The sequence below is a fragment of the Odocoileus virginianus genome, chromosome 10 (assembly GCF_023699985.2).
Source record: "Odocoileus virginianus isolate 20LAN1187 ecotype Illinois chromosome 10, Ovbor_1.2, whole genome shotgun sequence".
In the NCBI taxonomy this organism is placed as follows: Eukaryota; Metazoa; Chordata; class Mammalia; order Artiodactyla; family Cervidae; genus Odocoileus; species Odocoileus virginianus.
This window is the reverse complement of record NC_069683.1, coordinates 29,036,475-29,052,899: the sequence shown is the minus strand read 5'-3', so window position 1 is coordinate 29,052,899 and position 16,425 is coordinate 29,036,475. Positions and strand designations below refer to the sequence as shown.

At 40.2% G+C, this 16,425-nt stretch overlaps 1 protein-coding gene and 1 non-coding gene across 5 annotated transcripts in view; one reads left to right on the top strand and one right to left on the bottom strand.

Annotated features, from left to right (window-relative positions):
• Positions 1-16,425, bottom strand: part of FAM168A (family with sequence similarity 168 member A) — a 218,767-nt gene that overhangs the window by 26,955 nt on the left and 175,387 nt on the right. The window lies entirely within an intron of this gene.
• LOC139037292 (U6 spliceosomal RNA) lies at positions 15,602-15,708 on the top strand. Its single transcript, XR_011490113.1, has one exon. It is a non-coding gene; the product is annotated as a U6 spliceosomal RNA (small nuclear RNA).

Genomic DNA, 16,425 nt, shown 5'->3' with positions numbered 1-16,425 from the left:
CAGATAAAAGGCTGGGCACTGTAAGGACTTCAACTTTTACTCTGAGTGAAATGAGAAGCCATGACGGGATCTTGAGCAGAATAATAACATAATCTGATTTAGGCTTGAAAAACGTCACTGTGCTGTGTGGAAAACAGACCATAATGGGGGAAGAATAGAGAAGCCTAGAGACCAGTTAGGAGCTACTATAAACTCCTTGCATGGATGACAGGGCTCAAATCAGGGAAACAGCAGCAGAAATGATGAGAAGTGACATGCTAAGAGACTTCACATACTTTGCACACATTGCTTTCTAGAAAGACTATCAATTTGTACTCGCACTAGCAGTGTGTAAGTGCCTGTCTCACTGCTCACTACAGTTTTTTTTAATGCTCATTGGTATTTTGACTGACAATGGAAAGCTGATTTTAAAAGTCAAAGATTAAATCCCTAAATCCCTAAAAGCTTCTTTGGGATTTGTAAATACTGAGCTTTAATAATGTATCTTTGTTAATATGCCTTTCCCTAAATCCTTTCCAACTCCAAAGAAAATTCATCTCTCTCTACTCCCCAATCATTTTCTGACTTGAGAGCCAAGGCAGCCAACTTGTTGTCACTTGATTAGTAACATGCTGCTGCTAAGTCGCTTCAGTCCTGTCCAACTCTGCGCGACCTCATAGACAGCAGCCCACCAGGATCCCCTGTCCCTGGGATTGTCCAGGCAAGAACACTGGAGTGGGTTGCCATTTCCTTCTTCAATACATGAAAGTGAAAAGTGAAAGTGAAGTCGCTCAGTCACGTCCTACTCTTAGCAACCCCATGGACTGCAGCCCACCAAGGCTCCTCCGTCCATGGGATTTTCCAGGCAAGAGTACTGGAGTGGGGTGCCATTGCCTTCTCCGAATTAGCAATATGGAGGTCTGCTAAAGTCAAGGGTTTAATCTAGAAAACAAAGTGATCTGGTCTCATGGCTGAAATCTGTATTCAGCTTCATGTGAGAGATGTCACAGCCAAGAGTAATCACACCCCTATTACATCATTTCAGATGTCTTTTACTTTTAGGGGCAATTATAGGATCTTCCTTCAGTGTTTCTAAGAATTTTTTTTCACTTGAATTTGGCAGGTATCAAAGAACGGCAGCATTAGAAAGACCTTCATTTTCTAGGTGACATTCTCAGGCTAAGAGAAAGGCAGGGACTTAGGTTCACAGATTTGCAGAGATTAGAAGTAACTTCAAGGCCATTTGGTCCACCCTCACATTTGAGACTAGGGCTCCTCTACAACATATTCATGGCATCATTCATCTCTGCCCTTAAATCTCTACTGACCACAAACTCTTTCCTTTCATGAGACTCAGCACCCTCCTCCACTGTGAGACTGCTCTGATTGTCTGAAAGTGACTTATACTTCACTGAACTCTATCTGCATCTTTCTATCCTGTAGAACAGAACAAATTTGAAGACACATGCATCCCCAACGACAGAATTTATCACAGAGTACTTCAATGGTTTCTTTACATTCCCTGTCCTTCCCCCTTTCCTCAACCTGTAAGTTTCTTGAAGGCATAGCTATGTCTTCTTTGCCTGTACACAATAGTGCTTGATCAGGTCCTCTTTCCTACTCCTTGAGCAAACCACCACCTCCTCTCCTCAACCCGGACAGCAAGCATCCAAGCTTCTCAAACACAGGCTCAGTTCAGTTCAGTCGCTCAGCCGTGTCCAACTCTTCACAACTCCATGAACCGCAGCACGCCAGACCTCCCTGTCCATCACCAACTCCCGGAGTCCACCCAAACCCATGTCCATTGAGTCGGTGAGGCCATTCAAGCATCTCATCCTCAGTCATCCCCTTCTCCTCCTGCCCTCAATCTTTCCCAGCATCAGGGTCTTTTCAAATGAGTCAGCTTTTCCTATCAGGTGGCCAAAGTATTGGAGTTTCAGCTTCAACATCAGTCCTTCCAATGAACACCCAGGACTGATCTCCTTTAGGATGGACTAGTTGGATCTCCTTGCAGTCCAAGGGACTCTCAAGAGTCTTATCCAACACCACAGTTCAAAAGCATCAATTCTTCAGCGGATGTTGGCAATTTGATCTCTGATTCCTCTGCCTTTTCTAAAGCCAGCTTGAACATCTGGAAGTTCATGGTTCACTTATTGCTGAAGCCTGGCTTGGAGAATTTTGAGCATTACTTTGCTAGCGTGTGAGATGAGTGCAATTGTGTGGTAGTTTGAGCATTCTTCAGCATTGCCTTTCTTTGGAATTGGAATGAAAACTGACCCTTTCCAGTCCTGTGGCCACTGCTGAGTTTTCCAAATTTGCTGGCATATTGAGTGCAGCACTTTCACAGCATCATCTTTGAGGATTTGAAATAGCTTAACTGGAATTCCATCACATCCACTAGCTCTGTTCATAGTGATGCTTCCTAAGGCCCACTTGAATTCACATTCCAGGATGTCTGGCTCTAGGTAAGTGTGAGTGATCACACCGTCGTGATTATCTGGGTCATGAAGATCTTTTTGTATAGTTCTTCTGTGTATTTTTGCCACCTCTTCTTAATATCTTCTGCTTCTGTTAGGTCCATACCATTTCTGTCCTTTATTGAGCCCATCTTTGCATGAAATGTTCCCTTGGTATCTCAAATTTTCTTGAAGAGATCTGCAGTCTTTCCCATTCTATTGTTTTCCTCTATTTCTTTGCATTGATCACTGAGGAAGGCTTTCTTATCTCTCCTTGCTATTCTTTGGAACTCTGCATTCAAATGGGTATATCTGTCCTTTTCTCCTTTGCTTTTTGCTTCTCTTCTTTTCACAGCTATTTGTAAGGCCTCCTCAGACAGCCATTTTGCTTTTTTGCATTTCTTTTTCTTGAGGATGGTCTTGATTCCTGTCTCCTGTACAGTGTCACGAACCTCCATCCATAGTTCATCAGGCACTCTATCAGATCTAGTCCCTTAAATCTATTTCTCACTTTGCTGTATAGTCATAAGGGATTTGATTTAGGTCATATCTGAATGATCTAGTGGTTTTCCCCACTTTCTTCAAACACAGGCTAGGGATGAATAGTCTGTGTGGTCAGCAGAGAATATCTCTTCCCCACCATCAACTTCCTCTGTCCAGAAAGAGTATCATAGGTAAGCTGGGCTTCCTCCCAACAATGTTCCTGGTTTTGTTTTGCTCATTTTGTTTCCTTATCCCTAACTCGTATTACTCATCCTACTGCCTCTTTTAATGCTGCTTGGATCTCTGGTGTCTAGCACAGATAAGGCCTAGAATTTGTTGTGCTTTAGTTGTTAAATCATGTCTGACCATTGAGACTCCATGGACTGTAGCCCATCAAGCTCCTCCAGGCAAGAATACTGGAGTGTGTTGCCATTTCCTTCTCCAGGGCATCTTTCCAACCCAGGGATTGAACCTGTGTCTCTGACTCAGCGGATTCTTCACTGCTGAGCCACTGGGGACTAGATGCCATGACCCACCACTGGATGGACATCCGGTCCCATCACTTCATGGCAAATAGATGGGGAAACAATGGAAACAGTGACAGACTTTATTTTGGGGGGCGCCAAAATCAATGCAGATGGTGATTGCAGCCATGAAATTAAAAGACGCTTGCTCCTTGGAAGAAAAGCTATGACCAACCTAGAGAGCATATTAGAAAGCAGATACATTACTTTGCCAACAAAGGTCTGTCTAGTCAAAGCTAATGGTTTTTCCAGTAGTCATGTATGGATGTGGGAGTTGGGCTATAAAGAAAGCTGAGTGTCGAAGAATTGATGCTTTTGAACTGTGGTGTTGGAGAAGACTCTTGAGACTCCCTTGGACTGCAAGGAGATCCAACCATCCATCCTAAAGGAGATCAGTCCTGAAGACCCTGATGCTGGAAAAGATTGAAGGCAGAAGGAGAAGGGGACAACAGAAGATGAGATGGTTGGATGGCATCACTGACTTGATGGACATGAGTTTGAGCAAGCTCTGGGGGTTGGTGATGGACAGGGAAGCCTGGCGAGCTATAGTCCATGGGGTCACGAAGAATTGGACACGACTGAGCGACTGAACTGAACTGAGCCATCTGGGAAGCCCCAAGGCAGAGAGTAGGTCCTCAAGAAATATATGACTCAGGGGCTGTATTTTGGAGCTATGGAAGGTTTAAAAACAAAACAAATCCAAGAGGATTCCTGGCCTTGAAAAGGTCACCAAGTAATGAAGGAGAAAAACAGATAAGAGGACAACTGGAATGCACCCTGAAAAGTGCCTGACAAGGCTGTCAAGTGAGAAGAGAAGGGGCCTTCAACAACCATTTATTTAGTACCTATTGTCTGCCAGGGATTATACTGGGTACTAGGTGTCCCTGGATGCAGACAAAAAAAAAAAGGGAGGGAGAACATTCCAGGCAGAAGGATGAAGGGTAGCATTTTGGGGACATCCATAAGAAGCTTGGCTTGTTCCCTCCCTGGATCTAAGAAGCAGGACTGATAGGTTAACCACACCTGAAAGCTAGGTTGCCTTTTAGAGCTTGATCTCATCATTTTTTCTTCTTGTGAGTTTATCTCCCTTTATGGTCATTGGCCCTAATGTATCTTTTCATTTTTATGTCCACTACCTATGCTTAAGTTTCATACAGCTGGAGTGGACTTCTCTCCTGAACGCCTGACTCATATAGTATCTAACTGCTTACTCAACATCTCCACTTGGATGTTTGCTAGACATCAAGTTTATATGGCAGAGTAGCTAAGAGTATGGTCTCTGGAGCTACATCTAAGCTTAGGTTTGAATTCCAGGAACATCACTAATTATTTGTGTGACCTTGGGCCATTTGCTGTGGCATTTATAAAATCAGACTAATAATATTATTTACCTAATAGGTTGGCGTAAGTATTAAATTAGTAAGACTTCACAGTGCTAGAAGCCAGGCAAACAGTTAAGAGTTCAAAAACTTAGGAATTATTATTTTAAATTATGATTTAAAATTAAATACTTACTTTTTATCTTCTAAATATTTACTTTCTACCTTCCAAGTAAATATTTACTTTCTACCTTCCAAATCTGTTCTCCAAGCTTTTTCTCCACACCAGTAAATGACAATTCATTCTTCTACTTCCTCGGGCCAAAAATCTTACAGCCATCTTTGCCTCTACTTTTTTCTCCTATTCACATCTAATTCATCAGCAACTCCTTTTCGGTGCCACCTTCAGAAAATATTCAAAATCTGACCATATCTTGTTACTTATATACTTTCCATTCTAGTCCAAGTCATCATTATTTCTCACCTAGATGATTGCAATAGCGTCTTAACTGGTCTCTCTGCTTCTTTTGCCATGCAGTCTGCTTCCCACAGCAGCCAGAACAACCCCTTAAAACGTTAAAACACTCCTCTCTTTAAACCCCACATAGCTTCCCATGACAACCACAAAAAAATCCTTTCAGTGACCTACCTGGACTTCGGTTGCCTCTTAACTTCCTCTCCTACTACTTGAAAGTGAAAGTGAAAGTCGCTCAGTCGTGTCTGACTCTTTGCAACCCATGGACTATACAGTCCAGGGAATCCTCCAGACCAAAATATTGGCATGGGTAGCCCTTCCCTTCTCCAGGGGATCTTCCCAACCCAGGAATCAAATCCAGGTCTCCTGCATTGCAGGCAGATTCTTTACCAGCTGAGCCACCAGGGAAGCCCAAGAATACTGGAGGGGGTAGCCTATCCCTTCTCCAGCAGATCTTCCCAACTCAGGAGTAAAACTGGGATCTCATGTATTGCAGGGATTCTTTACCAGCTGAGCTTTCAGGAAAGCCCTACTACTTGCCTCCATGGTAATCTACTCCAGCCACAATGGCTTCAGCGCTGTTCTTTAAATGTGTCACCCATTTCTCCATCTCAGAACCTTCACCCTTCCCCTTTCCTCCTTTCTGGAATTCTGTTCAAAGGTCATCATACATTCTTTCTAAAACAGTACCTTCAACTTTCATTACTCTCTGTGCTTCTTATCCTGCTTTGTTTTCCTTCACAGAGGTTAACAACCTGACATACTATATGTTTACCTACTTACAGGAGACTGCTCATCTTCTGTCACTAGAATGTAAGCTTCAGGACATAGCAACATTTTTAGGTTGCAATTATTCCCTGCTGAAGTCTTCTCAGCACACTCCCAAGACTCTGGACAGGCTCTGCCCCACCCAAGTGAGCACAGAGCATTCCAAGTCCCAGTTCTCCAAGACTGCCTGGATCTACTGAAGTGCATGGTGATACAACATGGATGTTTCATCTACCACTCAGACAAAATATACTTTAACACATGCTGTGGAATTAAAAGACTCTTACTCTTGGAAGAAAAGTTATGACCAACCTAGACAGTATATTAAAAAGCAGAGACTTTACTTTGCCAACAAAGGTCCGTCTAGTCAAGGCTGTGGTTTTTCCAGTGGTCATGTATGGATGTGAGAGTTGAACTGTGAAGAAAGCTGAGTGCCAAAAAATTAATGCTTTTGAACTGTGGTGTTGGAGCAGACTCTTGAGAGTCCCTTGGACTGCAAGGAGATCCAACCAGTCCAACCAGTCATGGCTATGGTTTTTCCAGTGGTCATGTATGGATGTGAGAGTTGGACTGTGAAGAAAGCTGAGTGCCAAAAAATTAATGCTTTTGAACTGTGGTGTTGGAGAAGACTCTTGAGAGTCCCTTGGACTGCAAGGAGATCCAACCAGTCCATCCTAAAGGAGATTAGTCCTGGGTGCTCACTGGAAGGACTGATGCTGAAGCTGAAACTCCAGTACTTTGGCCACCTCATGCGAAGAGTTGACTCACTGGAAAAGACCCTGATGCTGGGAGGGATTGGGGGCAGGAGGAGAAGGGGACGACAGAAGATGAGATGGCTGGATGGCATCACCGACTCAATGGACATGAGTTTGAGTGAACTCTGGGAGTTGGTGATGGACAGGGAGGCCTGGTGTGCTGCGATTCATGGGGTCCCAAAGAGCTGGACATGACTGAGCGACTGAACTGAACTGATGCCATTCAAGTCTCAAAACAACACTAACGTTATTTCCCCCATGTTGTAGATAAGGAAATTAAGGTTCACAGAGGTAAAGTGATTTTTTGGCTAAGATTATTTAGTAAATCAGTGGTGAGTGAGTCAAAGTCGCTCAGTCGTGTCCGACTCTTTGGGACCCTATGGTCTATACGGTCCATGGAATTCTCCAGGCCAGAATACTGGAGTGGGTAGCCTTTCCCTTCTCCAGGGGATCTTCCCAACCCAGTGATCAAACCCAGGTCTCCCGCATTACAGGCAGATTCTTTAGCAGCTGAGCCACAAGCGAAGCCCAAATCAGCGGTGGGAACTGGCTTTTCCCACACCTACCAAATACCTAGGACTTGCTCCTTGGAAACAAGTATGTCCCTCCTGTATTTATATTTTTTGAAGACCAAGAGTGATGAGAATAACTGGCCACAAATAAGCTCTTCTCTCTTGTACCTCAAAAGTTTCAGTAGTGATCAAGTTTCCTGGGATTCTGAGTTGTACATTTTAATTGCTTTATAGATGTTAATACAATCTAATCCCTTTTACTGTTATTAGAATTAGGACTGAAGAAATATAAAGCTATTTTTTTATTAATATGGAAATTAGAAATTACTTTCAAGAGGAATCATTTCTGTAATGATTTGATCTTTAGGAAGTACAAATAGCAGTGTATCAAAAAGCTAGTAGAAGACTAACTCCTTGGGCCAGGAAGACAAAGAGGATTTTGTCACCGTGAGTAGAGGGGATACTTATGCAATGAAGACATTCCAGGTCTGAAGCTCACAAATAAAATAAAAAAACTGTCCCTCCCACCCCAGGGGTAACCAAAAAACCAAATAAGCAACACAACAGAACAATAAAAACAAACAAAAACTTCAAACACTTTAATTCTCTCAAAATGAGAAAGAAGAAGGCAAAAGGAAGGATATATTTTGAATGTGTAATATGTTCTGAGCACTGTATCAGGCACTTCTTTATCTGATTTAATTTTTACCCTAACTTTATGAAATATATTAGTCTCATTTTATAGATGAGGATATTGAAGCTTAGATTTATCTTACACAACTAGTAAAAAGAGAGTGGCTACAGAACTGGGCTGGCTGAATGAGACAAAGTCCACTCCACCAACCTCCCTCAAAACACGAGTCTGCTTTGCGTAAACCTCTGGATTTGGCTGCTATTTTCTTTGCCAACATTCTTATTTCAGATTCGAAACCTGAGAAAACAGGAAATTACTCAGGAGAATTGCTTTGATCAAAGATGGTTCAGGTTGTTTTTTTTTAAAAGCTATTCTGTTCCCACTCGGTGTCCTAATATAGACCATGCTCACATTACTGAAAAGCATCACACGAGCACTGAATCACAGAGTTAAAAGAGAGATTGGAGGTGATTGAGTCCAATTTGCCATCCAACACTGGAATATCTTCAATAGTGGCCCACATGGCTGGTCACACAGCCTATGCCAACACACCTTCTAATGATGGTGTATTCAGAACCTCTTCAGGCAGTCAAAGCTTCTTCTGAAGAGCTCTGGAGGCTAAGAAATTTCTCTACTTTGCACTAAAAATCAACCTTGGAAGGAATCTAACCCTGAACAGCTTCCAAACTACAGGTCCTAGTCCCACCCTCACAGACATGTCTGTTTCCCCTGCTCCAGCACAACAATCCACAGATATGATACCAGTCATTCTTCCTGAATTTTTTCTTGTTCAAATCCAGACTCAATTCTTTCAAATCTTCCCTGTCCTGACCACCCATCTTTGGCCAGACTTCCCAATTTAAAAATTGCCTTCCCTTAAAATAATTTCATCTTCTTCCTGCCTTGATCACTCTTTTTTTCCCTTAAAAAAAAAACTGAATTGACATAATAAGACTGGTAGTAAGTGGTCAGTGAAGGCCTAAAGTGACTTAATCCAGATTTCTTCATCATTATCCATCAGCACTGTTAGGATCGAGCAAATGCTTATTGTGTTAAGCATGGTGCAAGGTTCTCTACATAGAGCTTACAGTTCAGCAGGGAAATAATATAGGTAATTTATATTAATCTATCTATAGGCAATATATATGATATAAAATCAGAGAAGGTTGGCATGTTATTGAAATGCTGAGGAGGAAGTGAAGAACAGGTCTGAGATGGCTGGGAATAGCTTTTCAGAAGAAACATTTTAGTTGGCCTTGAACAATGAATAAGATGAGCTTGTCAGAGGTGTGTGGGTTAGGGATAAAGAAATATATATTAATTTCATGCACGAAGGCATGAAAACATATGCCATATCAGGCAAATGGCAAACAGCTCAGTATGACTGGGTTTATAGAGTGTGGGTAAGAGTATATCAGTAAATAATCTATTGAAGGTGGTGGTACAGTGGGTAAGAATCTGCCTGTGAATACTGGGGACATGGGTTTGATCCCTGGTCCAAGAAGATTACACATGCTGAGGAGCAACTAAGCCTGTGTGCCATAACTACGGAGCTCGAGCTCTAGAGTCTTCATGCCACAAACTGAATCTTGTGCTCCCTAGAACCTGTGCTCCACAAGAGAAGCCACCACAAGAAGCTTGTGCACCTCAATGAAAAGTAGCCTGAACACAACGACGAATACACAGCACAGCCAAAATTAATTAATTTATAAAAATAATCCATTGGAGGATTTTAAACTGGGGAGTTTCAGATTTGTGTTCTATAAAAACTACTCTAGTAGCAATACAGAAAGGGGTTCGGAGTTGATGAGATCAGAGGAGGAGAAACCAGATGGGAAGTTGCTGCAACAGTCCAAAGGCAAAGCTAAAACAGTAACAATGGGACAAAGAGAGGGAAACTACAAAGATGTTTAGGAGACAGAGCTCACAAAACTTCATCCCGATAGCAAAATCGTTTTTACTGCTTTGAGTTGACAGGCTACAAAGTAAAGATAGGAAATACTTTAATTGCAGTTTGTGGGCTTTTTCTCTCTTTTCTTTAATAAGCAGGAAGAAAGAAAAATTAAATGGACCCTTAATCTGTGAGTTCCAGGGGGAAAAAAGGCCTAAATTTTAATTGCTCTTACTAGTTTGGAGGCCTGGCTGCTAGGAGTGCTATCCTGGTGAGAATGTAGGTCGACAGAAGGAGGCAGCAGCCCGGCAGTGCTGGCTCCAGACCAGCCCATTGACCTGAATCTGAGGTTGCCTATACTATGGATTCAAAGCCCACCCGACCAGCCTCCCACTGCTGAGTCCCAGGGTGATATAAGGGTGTAAGTGAGGCACTTTTCTTAGTTTTGGCAAGGCAACTCCCCCTGAGATAACAAGAAAGGGAGGACTATCCAGTAATCAACTGTGCTCCAGTTATGGTGCACCTTCAGGGAGAACTCACCCATCAGGTGAGAGGCACCAACCAGTGGGTCATCCACCTTGGCTGGCCAAGAAGAGAAAGGATGCTAAAACCAGATCAGACTTAGCTTGATAAAGTCTTTAGTGGAAAAAAAAAAAAATCACAAAAAACAGAGATAAGAAAATGGGCTATATTAAAGCTAATAATAAAATTGCTCCTAAGTAAGCACATAAGGTCAGAGAAGGCAATGGCACCCCACTCCAATACTCTTGCCTGGAAAATCCCATGGACGGAGGAGCCTGGTGGGCTGCAGTCCATGGAGTCGCTGAGTCGGACATGACTGAGCGACTTCACTCTCACTTTTCACTTTCGTGCATTGGAGAAGGAAATGGCAACCCACTCCAGTGTTCTTGCCTGGAGAATCCCAGGGACGGGGCAGCTTGGTGGGCTGCCGTCTATGGGGTTGCACAGAGTTGGACACGACTGAAGCGACTTAGCAGGCATATAAGGTAAATCTGCTATTGCTCAGGATAAAACATTCTTTTAGAAACCTAAAAAATATTTCCAAAGTTCCCTGTCTGCCAGTATGACAGAAATTTTAATGGAAAATAGATGACCCAGTCTGTCTCAAGCACCAATCCAGGAGTGTGCTGCTGCTCCCTGCTGCTGCTGCTAAGTCGCTTCAGTAAAGATATTTATCACACATCTAAAAAAAGAACTGATGCTTCTGAACTGTGGTGTTGGAGAAGACTTTTGAGAATTCCTTGGACTGCAAGGAGATTTAACCAGTCCATTCTAAAGGAGATCTGTCCTGAATATTCATTGGAAGGATGGATGCTGAAGCTGAAACTCCAATACTGTGGCCACCTGATGTGAAGAACTGACTCACTGGAAAAGACCCCGATGCTAGGAAAGATTGAAGGTGGGATGAGAAGGGGATGACAGAGGATGAGATGATTGGATGGCATCACTGACTCAATGGACATGAGTCTGAGTAAACTCCAGGAGTTGGTGATGGACAGGGGGGCCTGGCGTGCTGCAGTCCATGGAGTCACAGAGTTGGACATGACTGAGTGATTGAACTGAACTGAAAAAAGAACTAGTATCCAGAATAAAAAACTCATATTAATCAATAAGAAAATGAAAATAAGCCAACAGAATCTTATGCAATTCACAGAAAAAAAATCACTCAAATGACTCAGGAGATGGAGGAGAAAAGAAAAAGATGTTCAAAGACACTAGTAATCAGCAAAACTCAAGTAGATGGGATATAATATCACTTCAAACCTATCAGACTAACAAACATTAACAAATAAGTCTGACAGTATTGAGTGTTAGGAAGAATCTGAAACAATGGGAATCAGTAAAAGCATTTTGAAAAGCAATTTTTTAATACTAAAAAGAGACACACAACCTAGCAGAACCTAAGAATATAGGCTTGGGAAATTGTAATCTGAGCTGGGCTTTGTGGGATAGGCAGGATTCTGACAGGCAAAGATAAAAGGATTGGCATTCCCAAATAAAAAGAACAGTATAAGCAAGGTCATAGAGATAGGAAATCACCTGAGGAACAGCCATACTGTTTTCCAAAATGGCTATACCATATTTACACTCCCACAGGCAGTATATGAGTTTCAATTTCTCCATATGCTTGCCAACACTTGTTACTACCTGCCTTTTTAATTACAGCCATTTTAAGGGTATTAAGCAGAATCTCACTGTAGTTTTGAATCAGCATTTCCCTGATGACTAATGTTAAACATCTCGTATGTTTATCAGCCATTTGTACATCATCTTTGGATAACTGCCTATTCAGATTCTTTGCATATTTAATTGGGTTTTTTTAAAATTACTGAGTTGTAAGAATTCTTGACATATAGACATATAGTATAAGTCCCTTATTAGTCAGGTAATTTGCAAATATTTTATCCCAAATATGTGGACTGTCTTTTTGCTTTCTTGATGGTGTCCTTTGAAGTACAAAAGCTTTTTTAACTTTAATGAAATCCAATCTACATATTTTTTCCTTCGGCTCCTTGTACTACTGGTGTCATATCTAAGAAACCCTTGCCAAATCTAAGGTCACAAAGATTTATCTCCAAGTTTTCTTATAAGAATTTTATAGTTCAAGCTCTTATATTTAGGTCTTTGAATGATTTTGAGTTAATTTTTGCATATGGTGTAAAGCAGGCGTCCTATTTCATTCCTTCATATGTGCATTATCTAGTTGTCCCAGCACCATATGTTGAAAAGACTATTCTTTCCTCCACTGAATTGTTCTTGGTACCTTTGTTAAACAGTCACTGACTGTAAATGCAAGTGCTTATTTCTGGATACTTGATACAATTCCAGTGATCCATACATCTGTCCTTATGCCTGAACCATGTTGTCTTGATTACTGTAGCTTTTTAATAACTCTGGGAAATTGGGAAGTGTGGGTCCTCCAAATTTATTCTTTTTCAAGACTGTTTTGGCTAATATGGATCCTTTGAATTTCTGTGTGAATTTCAGGAACAGCTTGTCAAAATATGCAAATAAGTCAGCTGGGATTTTGATAGGGATTGCGTTGAACCTGGAGATCAACTGGGAAAGTATCACCATCTTAAACCATCTTAAAAACATTATATCTTTCAATCCATGAACATGGGGCATTTTTCTCATTACTTAGATTTATAATTTCTTTCAAGAATGTTTTGCAGTTTTCAGAGTAAACAATTTTATGCTTTCGTTAAATCTATTCCTTTTTTGTTTGATGCTATTATAAACAGAATTGCTTCGTAATTTCATTTTTGGATTGTTTACTACAACTGTATAGATTGACTTCTGTGTATTGATCTTGTATCTTGCAACCCTGTTGAACACATTTACTAGTTCTAATAGTTTTTGCATGGATTCCTCAGAATTTTCTATATGCAAATCACTTCATCTGCAAATACAGACAGTTTTAATTGTTCTTTTCCAATCTGCATGACTTTTTATTTCATTTTCTTGCCCAGCTGCCCCAGCACAATGTTCAATAGAAGGGATGAGACTGGACATCCTTGTCCTGTTCACAATGTTACAGGAAAAGCATTCAGTCCTTTTCTGTTAAGTATCATGATAGCCATGGCTTTTCACAGATGTCCTTTATCAGGCTGAGGAAGTTCTTTCTATTCCTAGATTGCTGGAGTGCTTGTTTATTTCTTTGTTTTCTTAAATTATGAAAGAGTATCAGAATTTGTCAAAAAGTTTTTCTTCATCTATAAGAGATGATTATGTGAGTTCTGTACTTTAATGTTTTAATATGGTGTGCTGCACTGATTGATTTTCCTATTATGAGTGGCTCTTGCACCTCTGGGATAAACCCCACTTGGTTGTAGTATATAAGTTATTATAAGTTCTATAAGTTATTGCTCATTTTGCTAGTATCTTGTTGAGGACTTTCACATTTATGGGATATTGGTCTGTGGTTTTCTTATGATGTCTTTGTCTGGTTTTGGTACCAGGACAATATTTGCCTTATAGAATGATTCCCCCCTCTTCTATTTTTTGGAGGAGTCTGAGGAGTTAAGGAGTGTTAAGGTAAGAGGTTAGGTTACTGAGTTGAGGTTATTCTTCATTTTTAATATAGGCTTTTATAGCTATAAATTTCCTTCTAAGTACTACTTTAGCTATATCCCGTAAGTCTTGGTCAAGTGTATTTCACTCATCTCCAAGTATTTTCTAGTTTCCCTTGCGATTCCTTCTTTGGCCCACTGATTATTCAGGAGCACGTTATTTAATTGTCACTAAATTGTAAACTTATTATTGATTTATAATTCCAATCCACTGTGATTGAATAACATAATCTGTATGAGTTCACTCTTTTAAATGAGAGTTGTTTTATGGCCTAGCACATAGTCTATCCTGGAGAAGGTTATATGTGTACCTTATATATTATTAATAATATATATTAATAATAATTAATAATCATAATAATTATTATATAATTAATATAGTTAATAATAAGAATAATTAAATTCTTCTGGTTGTCAAAGCCTGTTGTTGGGGTGTCCTACAGGTATCTGTCAGGTGTAGTTGGTGTACAGTGCTGTATAAGTCTTCTATTTCTTTGCTGATCCTTTGCATAGTTGTTCAACTCATTATTGAAAGAGAGGTACTGAAGTCAACTACTACTGTTGAACTGTCTTTTGCCTTCATTTCTGTTAGCTTTTATTTCATGTATTTCGGGGCATATGAAGTATATGTTTATAACTGTTTTATCTTCATGAATGACTCCTTCATTATTATAAAATGTCCTTCATTAACTCTAGTAACATTTTGTTATTTTAAAGTCTATTCTGTCTGATAATAGTATACCCCCCCTAGCTTTCTCATGGTTCCTGTTACATCATCTTCTTCCATTCTTTTACTTTCAACTTTTTTGTATCTGTGAATCTAAAATAGATCTCCTATAGATAGTAAATTCTTGAATCTTTTTAAAAAATTCATTTTAAAAAATTTTAAAAATATGACAATACTGCTTTTTAACTGGATACAGAGCAGATTTAGTGAAGCTATTAGAACAGTAGGCTATGTTAAAATTTAAGCAAAAATGTTGATAGTAAAGGAACAGAGTGGCTATGACAGCCTGAAGAAGTAGGAGGATATAGAGGAATTTTCCATTTCGAATGAAGGAAAGATATTTCTCCTCCTTAAAAATGGAGGAAATTAGGGGCATAGATCTAAATGCATCTTTATTTATGCTCAGGTAGTTAACACTCTTACATTCATTTTATCATCCTGAAGCCTGCAACCTTTTAGACTTTCTTAGCTAGCCCTTTCCCAGTGCTTGAATTAGCTGTGGGCTAGAAGGCCAGAAATTCAACCCTTTTGGAATTGTGTATATATTAAAAGTTAATAACTGAGTGACTGCATTCAAAAGTGAGCTAATAAACAAGCTATGGTCAATTCAATTAAATAAATAAGTACTTTAACACTTATTATGCTTTAGGTACTACAATAAGTGCAAAATGAAAAGACAATCTTTGCCCTCTATGAACTCTTTTCCTCTATGAGAAAGACATTTAAGTAACCCTGGTATTCGGTATCTTCCCAAAAAGGCTGTCAAAGAGAAAAATACAAAGAGCTGTAGGACAACTGGGAAGAAGGACAAAAAGAATTTTAGCAACTAACCTGACTCCCTTTCCCTCCAATTTGGTCTGGCTTCTGGATTAGAGAGGTTGCTGCAATTCTGAGTTAAGTTACAAGAGAGACTTTTAAGTAGAGTGTTATTTTTGCTCAGACATGTACCTTCCCCTCGTGTTGATTCAAACAAGTAATACTGTTGTGCTCGCTTCTGTAGCACATTTACTAAAATTGGAATGATACAGAGAAGATTAGCATGGCCCCTGTGCAAGGATGACACGCAAATTCGTGAAGCGTTTCATATTTTTATGAGCTGGATAAAACTGGAGCCCATTATACAGAGTGAAGTAAGCCAGAAAGATAAACACCAATACAGTATACTAACACATATATATGGAATTTAGAAAGATGGTAACGATAACCCATATATGCAAGACAGAAAGAGTCACAGATGCATAGAACAGACTTTTGGACTCTATGAGAGAAGGCGAGGGTGAGATGATCTGAGAGAACAGCATTGAAACATGTATATTATCAAGTGTGAAACAGGTCACCAGTCCAGGTTGGATGCATGAGACAAGTGCTCGGGGCTGGTGCACTGGGATGACCCAGAGGGATGGGATGGGGAGGGAGGTGGGAGGAGGATTCAGGATGGGGGAACACATGTAAATCCATGGCTGATTCATGTCAATGTATGGCAAAAACCACTACAATATTGTAAAGTAATTTGCCTCCAACTAATAAAAATAATTGGAAAAAAAACAAACAAACAAGTAACACTGTTGTGGACATTTAGAGGAGGTGTCAAATTGAGACAAACTGCACAGTGTTTTAGGGACAGCAGGAGCTTCATTTACAGGTAGACCTAGATTCAAATCCCAGCTCTTTTACTTATTAGCTCTGTGACTTTAGGCAAATCAACTCTCAGAGCCTCTGTTTTGGTATTTTAAAAAATAGACAATAATTTATTTAATTGTTTGTTGTATGTTTTTTGAGTCACATACGGATTTAAGAGTTGGACCATA